Here is a 10,104-nt window from a genome sequence, read left to right on the forward strand (position 1 = left end):
TATGTATGTATGTATGTGGGTGTGTATGTATGTATGTATTCACACAAGCACAGGGAAAATGAATTAAATGTGATGTCATATCCTCTGACTACATATGGGGGAGGGGGATTTGTTGACTTTAAATTGAAGTATTGTTGAGTTATAATGTTTCGGGTATGCAGCAAAGTGATTCAGATATAGATAATTTTCTTCAGATTCTTTTCCATCATAGATTATTACACAATACTGAATATAGTTCCCTACGATATACAGTAGTTGCTTGTTGTTTATCTACTTTATATATAATAGTGTGTATCTGTTAATCCCCAAATTCTATTTCTTGTTTTTATGAGAGGAGAAAATGAGACACAGTGAGGGTTTGATGCCGATGAGAACTGTACAATATCCACTGGCATTGAAGATTTTGCTAGTGAATCTTTACCACTGAAAGAGGGGTTGAAACAGAAGGAATATGTGTCTGTTAGGTACCTGTCTTGTTTCATTACTTTAAACAGCATTACAGTTTGCTTAAACTGATTCAAAAAATTAGGGTAGCTAAACTTACACCCAATTCTATTGAGAGCGGCATTGAGGACACCTAACCCCTCAACCCACAGCCATACTGATGACCTGATTAGAATGGTGACCATGACAACCACCATCATTATCATCATAATGAAGAATAATTACGACCCTTAAGTATAGTGCTTAAGCCATGGAATGACCCTCCGAACAACATCTCTGTAAGCCTATGAAAAGTACTAGTTTTTCTTAAATAGGTTTGTAAATGCTAATCAAACAGCTAAAGACTTTACCTGGGGTCTTAGATTTTGAGAATTTTTATGGGGCCAGAAGTTACTTGAAATGCAGTTTGGCTTAGAATATATTAATTCAATACCTCTACTCCTACTGGGAGTATAGCCCAAAACCTCTCTGACCGGTAAACTGGTATTAACAATTCAGAATTTCCCTATGTATACATTAGACTTTGCCTAAACAGAACAGAAAAATACACATTTCAACTTGGGAAATGAAAAAATTTGACTATATGAGTAATAACATTTTTATGAAGTGAAGTGACAGTCACTCAGTCACGTCCAACTCTTTCTGATCCCCTGGACTGTAGCCCATTAGGCTTCTCTGTCCATGGAATTCTCCAGGCAAGAATACTGGAGTGGGTTGCCATTCCCTTCTCCAGGCGATCTTCTTGACCCAGGGATCGAACCTGGGTTTCCCGCACTGCAGGCAGATTCTTTACCATCTGAGGCACAGGGGAAGATTTTTATTATTAAGCAGAAAAAAAATATTTGACATGAATTCCACTACTTTGCCATGAATTATATTACTGTAGCACTTAAGAGTATAAAATAGACTTGCACATACTATCTCTTCAGATTCTCAGAGCATCTTTGGGAGCCAGGCCAAGTATCTATTATTTTCCTCATTTCACAAACAGTGGAAAGCTAAAACTCTGAGAGCTAAAATACTTTGCCCAGGGTCACGGGGCCAAAGAGAGAATCAACAGCTAATACCTGCCGGCTGCACTGAGGTCCAGGACACTGTCTAGCCTACTTTTTAGGGGCCACTGATCTGGCCAAGTAGCAGAGCAGAGAGGCAGCCTGTTCCGGGGTCACAGAAACTGGACCTCATCTCCTGGCTTTGCCTCTCACTGTCTGTGTGGTGTTGGGCAAGCTGCTGAAGCTCACTAAGGCTCCTCACCTGCACAATAACCAGGTCTGGGGTAAGGTAATAAGGAAGCACTAGACACAAACCCTGCCTTCAGGGAGTTTACAACCCAGTTCATACCCTGCCTCGTCCACCGCCCTCCCTCAATCAATCAATCAATCAATCAATAAGTAAAAAATTAATCAGAGGTCACCTGGGAAAAAAAAATGTTAAATCTAAGTGTGAACCAAATTTTGCTTAATTGTAGGCTATAGACGTCAAGCGTTAACTTTGTTAAAAGAACTTCAGGGTGGTACCTGAAAAACCAGAATGAAGGTTGTTTGCTTGGCATTCCAACACCTTTGGGTTACTGACTCCAAGCTTGCATTAATGAAGTGCCCTATGAATACAGTGACCTAATTCTATTACAAAAAGAAGTAAATTATAGCCAGTGAGGTAACTTGTTTCTTTCCCAAGGCCTTCAGCGGAGCTGTATCTTAGCAGTACTGGAACACACATACACACACACACACACACACAGTCTTAGGTTACAGGTGATTCCAAAATGCAAGAAATGCTGCACCTTTTACCAGAAGCTTCACATTAGATGGTTCTTGTGAACATTACACACGGGCAGCAGAACAATGGCACCATCCCACTGATATTCAGGAATTATAGTAGTATCCCCATTTAGTATCTACCTTTTAGTACAGTTTTTCTCTAAGAAAGTGACAAAACACAAAACCCCTCAGATCTGAAATTCTTGCAGTTCCAAATGTGATTCCAAATGTGAGCTTCTAAAGAACACACTAAGAAGTGGAGGGCAAATTAAACTACAGCTCTGCCATGTGAGAACCACCACCACCACCACCAAATAATCAGTCCAAAAAAAATCATGAGCAGCTGAGTCTGGGGAGTGAGCATTTAACCGGCATTTATCTTTCCCATCTTGACCAGAAGCACAATAACGAGACCCTGGAAAGCCAGGGAAAATAAAGGCATGGCCGTAGCCTGGCGGGCATGCCTGCTGGCCCTGCCTGCTGCACAGGCAGTTTCCCAGTCTGGCACAGCAGCTCCCCATCCAAGCCAAGATCTAACCCGGGAAGTCTGGGAGCAAGGCTGGGTGCCCACAGCAGCAGTTCTGGGGCCTGGATGCTCAGCTTCCCAGCCTCCCCACTAGCCCTCCAGGGCACAGCAGACGCGTGCGCATCCTACACACCCAGGTTCAAGCTGCTCCACCGTGAGTGAAGCTCTCCTTCCTGGAGACCCAGAATCTCAGTTCTCCCAACCATAAAAGCACTCTGATATGACCAGTAGGGTTTTCACAAAAAGGCCTCAGCAGAGGGATGGGCATGGTGAAAAGCTTAACTGTGACAATTAATTTGTTCTCAGGGGTGCATTAAACAAGCTCACCTGCCACTATTCTTTCTGGGTTGTTGAGAGGTACCAGGAAAGTCATTTGTTATGAACCCTCAATGTTGGTCACTGAAGCAAGAAAAATGAGGAGCTGGCAGAGAGGGGGCAGAAGAAGAGGAAGAAAGGCATGTTTATAGTCAACACAGACCACTGGATGATCCGTACAGATCAAGTGTCATCACATAAGGATAAATGATAAATGAATCAAGAGCTGTGAAAGCTGGGGTCTATAGGATCAGGCAGGCAAAGCTCCCGAGTGAAGAGGCCCGGGGAAGTCAGGAGAGGTTGCAGTGAACTGGTGACCCAGAGAGCAGGTTCCCAAAGAGAGGAGGCAGCAAACATTGCTGGACGCTTCATACTCAGTTTGGGCAGATCTTTCTCAAGGTAAGAGGGAAACTTCCTGATGCTTTCCACATGGCTCAGGTCAAACCAAACTATACCTCCAGGTTAGAAGATCAGCAGTTCCTTCTCGGCCTCAACAGGGAAAACAAAGGCTGCCTCTGCCTTGTCTTCCCCCTCCCACCTCCCGCCCTCCAATACCAACTATGGAAACCTGCTCTGCATTGGGACTCTAGGGAAGGATAATGGGAAAAAACTTGGATACGGCTTTCATCAGATCTGGTAGGAATTCTGATCCCAGCTATTACTAGCTCTGTCAGGGCATACTGATTCACATGTCTGAACCTCAGATCGGCCTGGCTGGGGAGGAAAAGAGGCATAACACACACCTAGGGCACGGGCCGCTGTGAGGGTTGTAGGAGACACCAAGCAACAAGTTTAAGGCCTAAGATTCAGGAGACACCGAGGACATGTCCTCTTCTACTATTTCATTTCATTCATTTAAAAAGCCAGCTTACAACTAACAACAACATAACACCGTTATGAAAATAGTCAAGGGTTATGAAAACAATCAAAATATCAACGGTTGGCCAGAAAAAAACCAGAAGGTCTCTAAGCATCGATACTATCCAACCTCAGGAATTGCTGTGAAACCCAGACCTGCCACAGACATCACATTCTTGAGAGGTTTCATCAGCTCTCAGCTTGTGGAGCCGTAGGTGGCAGGACGGGGCTTCCGCCCATCAGCAAGGCCCTGGACCCAAGCCCATAACTACGGCTGAAGCAATGTTCATTGCAACACCCTGCAGGCACTGGGATGCGCACAGTATGCATAGCTGCTCTGTGATAAACTGCACAGGGGTGGGGTGGGGTCGGAGGCGGGGGGAATATCGGCGCTGCTGCTGAAGAAAGACAGATGAGGATCAGAGGCAACTGAAATGAAGCTCTTGGAGCAAAGAGCTCAGTCAAAGGCTTCCTCATTGGGTGACTGAAACTACAAGCCACACAACAGTGTCAGCATAAACAAGGCAGCAAGAACTCCACTGCACCCTGCATCCAACCCATCAGTCACAAACTGCTTTCTACCGTGTGCCTGCAACATGCAACAGGGGCTTGTAAGACTCAGACCTCACCCTGCACAACTGTGCCACATGCTTCGTGCAGGTTCTCATGTCAACTTTGGAGTCACCCCCACAATGGATGCATCAATGCACACACTATTCAGATGGAGAGACGGAGACTCACAGAGCCCAGACTAGCACCACACGGCCACCCTACTCAGCTCATTGTAGTGCCAAGGGTTGCTTCTCGTTTGTTTTTAAGCCAAGTGAAAATATTTTAAAATGTTAAGACATTAAATGAGCAGCTTAGCAGAAACTTCCATCAGTCCTGTATCTATCTCTACCTCCCACCCCTCTCCCTCTCTTTTTCCCAGGGTAGACATGTTTTTCTTTTTTGAAAGAGTTGTCTCAACCCTCTGTTATCAGCCCTCTGTCTCTGCCCCCCACCCTTACAAAGCATGACTTATGCAGCTCTGACAAAGACCAACAGTGGCCTCTCTGTTACTGAACTCCATCCAATGGCACTTTGCTGCCCTAGGCCTCTGGACTTCCCTGCAGGATAAAACTAGTTACAACTTCTTATTTTGTAACCTCAAGTCTTGGTTCACAGGACATGAATCTTGTCTGATAATCCTTCCAATTCTCTGACCACTCCTCTAGACACTTCCCTTTCTGGAGAACTGCTCCTGAAAAACTTCAAAGTCAGCCCTCTCCTATTCTCAGTCTACTGGGCAGGGTCATTGCGGGCAATTGCACCCATTTCCATTGCTTTTTCTATCCCTGATCTTCTGTCAACTTTAAAAGTACACCACCAGCCAGGGCCACCTCCCCAAGCCCCAGACCTCAACTTCAGTTACTCAGTAGACACCTCCACACGGATACTATGTAGGCATCCTGACATCCACAAAGGGAAATTTGAACTCCACCCATTCTTCCACATGCTCCTCCTCTCATGGGCCCACCTATCAGTGAAAGAGACCAATACCCACTGCCCAATACTAGGAGGCCACAACCTTCCTCCTCCCTTCACATCAGCATGAGCAGCCACTCATTCCTCAATGTGCCCCAAACCCGTCCCACATCTCTACCACTTGAGGCCATCATCTCCCTAGCAGATGACGTTATCTTGGGCCATGCTGAACATTTCCACATGTTCCTTCCCCATCTCACATTTGGCAAACCAGCCACAACCCAGGCATCAAAGCTCCCATGGAACCTCCTTGACCTCTGCTTCTGTTCAGCAGGGGACACCACCATGTCTGGATTTCTACAACATCCCCCCTCTTACTCTGTATTTTGTGGTTTAGTTACTTCTGGATCCTCAACTAGATTCTAAATTCCTTGAGGGCAGAAACTTACCCTCCATCTTTATAACTCCCAGAGTGTGGAATATGAGTAGACTTTCAGACATTAACCTCACAGGAAAGGTCAGATTATGGTTAACACTGATGAGGAGGTAGAAACTCCCAAGACAGGGAAAGAGAAGACAGGAGATCATTCAAGAGCAGGACTCAGTATGAAGAAAGGCACGGGGTTAAATGAAAGGCATGCCCCTGTGAGGCAACAGTTAGCATAAAGAATTCCTGATCGAATGAAAATGATCTTGAATTTCATGTAGGCAAGGATTAATGGTAAAAACACAAGCAAAAGCTCCATTTACAAAGCATGCAATTTATAAACATATATTCTAATTTAACCTCATAATGATTCTACAGAGGAGGTACAACGGTCATCTGATTCAGAGGATTAATTATGGAACAAGAAGATTTCTCCCAAAGTTGAGAGCCACCTTTTAATTACCAGAACCCAACAGCCTCTGGCTTCCACGCTCCATAATTTCCAACACTAAAAAAATAACTCCTTACATATGTTATCACTGCAACTTGAGAAGTTCCCTATACTGTACTCAGGGTGAGAGAGCATGATGACATGGGTAATTTAGAAAGAAGAATCTAACAAAAAGCAGCAGGAAGCATCTGAGAGGAGAGAAGCAAGAAGCAGAAAGACCAGGGAGGAGGTCAGTAGAAGGCCACACATGAAACTAGGAGGGCCTTGACCTGAGCAGCAAGGTGACGACAGGAAGCAAAGGAATGATATTGTAACAGAAGCAGCAGCAAGACTAGATAAGTGACTGACCAAGGGAGAACGATCCAATTCAGTCCTGAGGTTTTAAACTCTCTTGATCAAGGGCTGAAGCAAATATTCATAAAGAGGGATGAAAGGAAAATGGCTTCTGCTGAAGAAAAAAAGTTAAAGTTTAGAGATGCTGAGTCTGAGGAACAAAGATGATACAATGAACAGAAGTTTAGGGAAGGAAGATTATGGAAGAGAGGTGATGAGCATCCAAGGAGACATGAACACTCGAGAAAAACAAAAAGAAAAAATGAGGATCTATGACCCAAATTTTGGGAAGTAAGTCATTTAGAGAAAGTGGTAAAAGAGATGGAGGTGGCAAGAGGAAACTCTCACAAGCCAGTTGAGGAGAATAAAGTATTTCCCAAACCTGGAAGACAAATTTGATTTCAGAAAGTCCATGTATTGTCTGAACTAATTAAGACCCAACTCATTCACATAATTTCAATGGGAATTAAGAAAATGAGAGCATGGATTCCCCCAAAGTACAAATCACCAGCCACAGCCAGAGTCTCTAGATTCTGAACCAAATTCTAAAAGAAGAAACTCATAAATGAATCATCCAGATCATTGAGCAATGTCCCACACCTACATCAAGGGGTGGAACTCTTGATAAATGTACTTTGCATTTCACTGTCTTCTTCAAGACATGATAAGGAATGTCCTTATAAGGTAGTTTTCCTTGGTCTATAAAACTCAATATTATTGCACAGTGAATTGCTATCCTGTATCTATTTCTTTTCTGTGTACTCTTGGTTCCTTTTTAACTTCGTTCAGGTATACTTTACATACAATAATTATCATCCATTTTAAATTTAAAATTTGATGATTTTTAATTAACTTATAGAGTTCTGAAACCACCATCATAATCCAGTTTTTCTCACCTTAATACAATTCCTCACCCCCCTTACAGTTAATCTCTCCACTCCTACCCTCAGCCCTAACCTACTTTCCACCTCTATAGATTAGCCTCTTCTAGGCATTTCATTGAAATGGTATGTGGTCTTTTGTATCTGGTTTCTTTCCCTAGCACAGTGTTTTTTAATTCATCCATATTATAGCTGAATTTCACTCCTTTTTATTGCTGAGTCGTATTCCATTCTTTGACTATACTACCTATGGTTTATCCATTCTATGACTATATCACCTTTGGTTTACCCATTCTGTTGACTATACTACCTTTGGTGTATTCATTCATCAGCTGATATGTGGATTGATTCAATTCTTTCAATTCTTAGCTATTATGAATAATGCTATTAAAGATATTTGCATATATGTCTCTGCATAGGTCTATGTTTCCATTAGTCTTGAGTAGATACCTACAAATAGAATTATCAGGTAAGATAAATGTAGGTTAAAGTTCCTAATAATTTACCAAACTGTTGTTGAAGTGGCCATATCATTTCAAATTCTCACCAGTAATGCATGAGGGTTGTGACACTATATACTTGGCAATACTTGTTACCATCTTTTTCATTTATAGCCACTCTATAGCCAGGGAGATATGAAATAGTTATCTCATTGTGTGGGTGTTTGGTTTTTTTAAGAGATATTTATGCGTTTATTTGATCACTCCAGGTCTCAGTTGCAGCACACAGGATCTTTAGTTGCAGCATGCAGGATCTAGTTCCCTGACCAGGGACAGAACCCAAGTCCCCTGCACTGGGAGTGTGGAGTCTTACCTTTTGGACCACCAGCAAAGCCCTCATTGTGGTTTTTATTCGAATCCCCCTAATGACTAAAGATACTGAGCATTTTTTCATGTGTTCTTGATATAATGTCTATACAAATCTTTAGACCACTTTTTAGTTGGGCTATTTTCTTTTTATTAGAAAGTTGTAAATGTTCTTTGTATATTCTGAATTTAACCCTTTATGAGAATAAATATGATATGCAAATATTTCTCCCAGAATCTTTTCCGTGTCCTCCTTAATAACTGTCTGCTATCTATTACTGTGACTATGGCTCACCCACTAGATACAGCTTTTCCTCCAGAGGGGACAAGCCATACTGGATTTCTTGTTATCAAGTAAAGTTTAAATGAAGTCAAGAAGAGGAAAACCACGTAATTTTACCACAGAGGAAGATGAAATCAGAGATGTCTTTCATGGAAACTCCCTGAAACATTTCCATGAGAAGTTAGACTCAAGAAAATAAGGTGTACTGAAATCTAAGGGTCATTATTATAAAGTTTAGAAAACTGCCTCAATCCCAGTAAACTTTATTAAAAGAAAGTAGGGTTTCACCTCCTTGCCTTACTTTAAAAAGACTGCAACACTGGCACCCAAAAAGGAGGGTATCTATTATCTATGCTCCATAAACCAATGAATACTTTTTGACCACTCACTATGTACCACATACCCTGATGATTCAAGGTGAGACATGGACAGGGCGTCTAAACTCTCAAGAGATGACTCGTAGTGGGGAGGAAATCACTGAACATTTGGACACCACTTTTTCCATCTACCAAATGCAGCATCCAAATGTCACGTGCCACTAGGGAACAGAAGAGAAGGACTAAATAACAGAGAAAGAAATGCATGCCTCTCCAAAGGCTGCCCAATTCTTCAATATGCTTTTGCTTTGAAAGTACTCTGAGCCTGCTGACCAGCAGACATAACTGCTTACGCAACCTGTAGATTGCTTTGGACTTGGGGCGGGGCGGGGCGGGGCGGGGGGGCGGGGGGCGGTGAGGTTACTTGGGGTCTCTCTGCAGCTTTGTGGTATTTATAAGCAGTATTGCTGAGGGGGCATGAAGGTCTCACACAGTTTCGTTTCATGAGAAACAGTGTGACTTCCTCTAGAATGAATCCTTCCCAAAAGACATCTGACTTCGGCGGCGCACTTTCCAAAACAGTTCCCAGGATCTCTTCTCTCTTTGATGAACACCTGAAGGAAGTCAGAAAACAGGGAACAGGCTGCCGAAGGAGAAGTAGGGGGCACTGTCACAGTTTAACTAACACGCGTCGCGTGCACGTGTGGTCTCGGGTAATCGTGAGGAAAAAGACTGTGAGGAATCTGACGCTAAGAAAGCTTTGAGGTTTTAGCCAAAATTTCAAAAACTAATGACTCAAAGCCAATTTAATTATCCACTCCTAGCCAGACTTTGAGGTTGGATGGAAAACAGTTATCATAGAGAAATACAGGGACTTCAAGATAAAGGTTCAAGCAGTATTAAATTCTTAATGGGAAGCTATGTTTGAGGAAAACAGAGAAGCCCACGTAAACCTGAGTTCTGCTGGGGATTTTTTTTTAGAGCCTTCCAGCCCAGTTCAGAAAAGCTTAAGTGACATGATGAAGTCGCTCAGCTAGTTAGTGTAAAGCCAGAACTAGAAGCCCAGAGATTATAAGACTGGGTACTGAAGATAGCTGAGTTTATAAAACTCTTAACATATATTGGTCAGAGATCTTCTGACTTTTAACAATCTCCAATTGCATTTAAGAGGCATTAGAGATGCATTTAAATACATGTGCTGAGCTTCAGGTCAATGGGGTGGGGTAGAATGAAGTA

General features: G+C 42.8%; 1 protein-coding gene across 1 annotated transcript in view; it reads right to left on the reverse strand.

Annotated features, from left to right (window-relative positions):
• Positions 1-10,104, reverse strand: part of MED12L (mediator complex subunit 12L) — a 354,867-nt gene that overhangs the window by 128,046 nt on the left and 216,717 nt on the right. The window lies entirely within an intron of this gene.

This window comes from Budorcas taxicolor, chromosome 1, assembly GCF_023091745.1.
Source record: "Budorcas taxicolor isolate Tak-1 chromosome 1, Takin1.1, whole genome shotgun sequence".
Lineage (NCBI taxonomy): Eukaryota > Metazoa > Chordata > Mammalia > Artiodactyla > Bovidae > Budorcas > Budorcas taxicolor.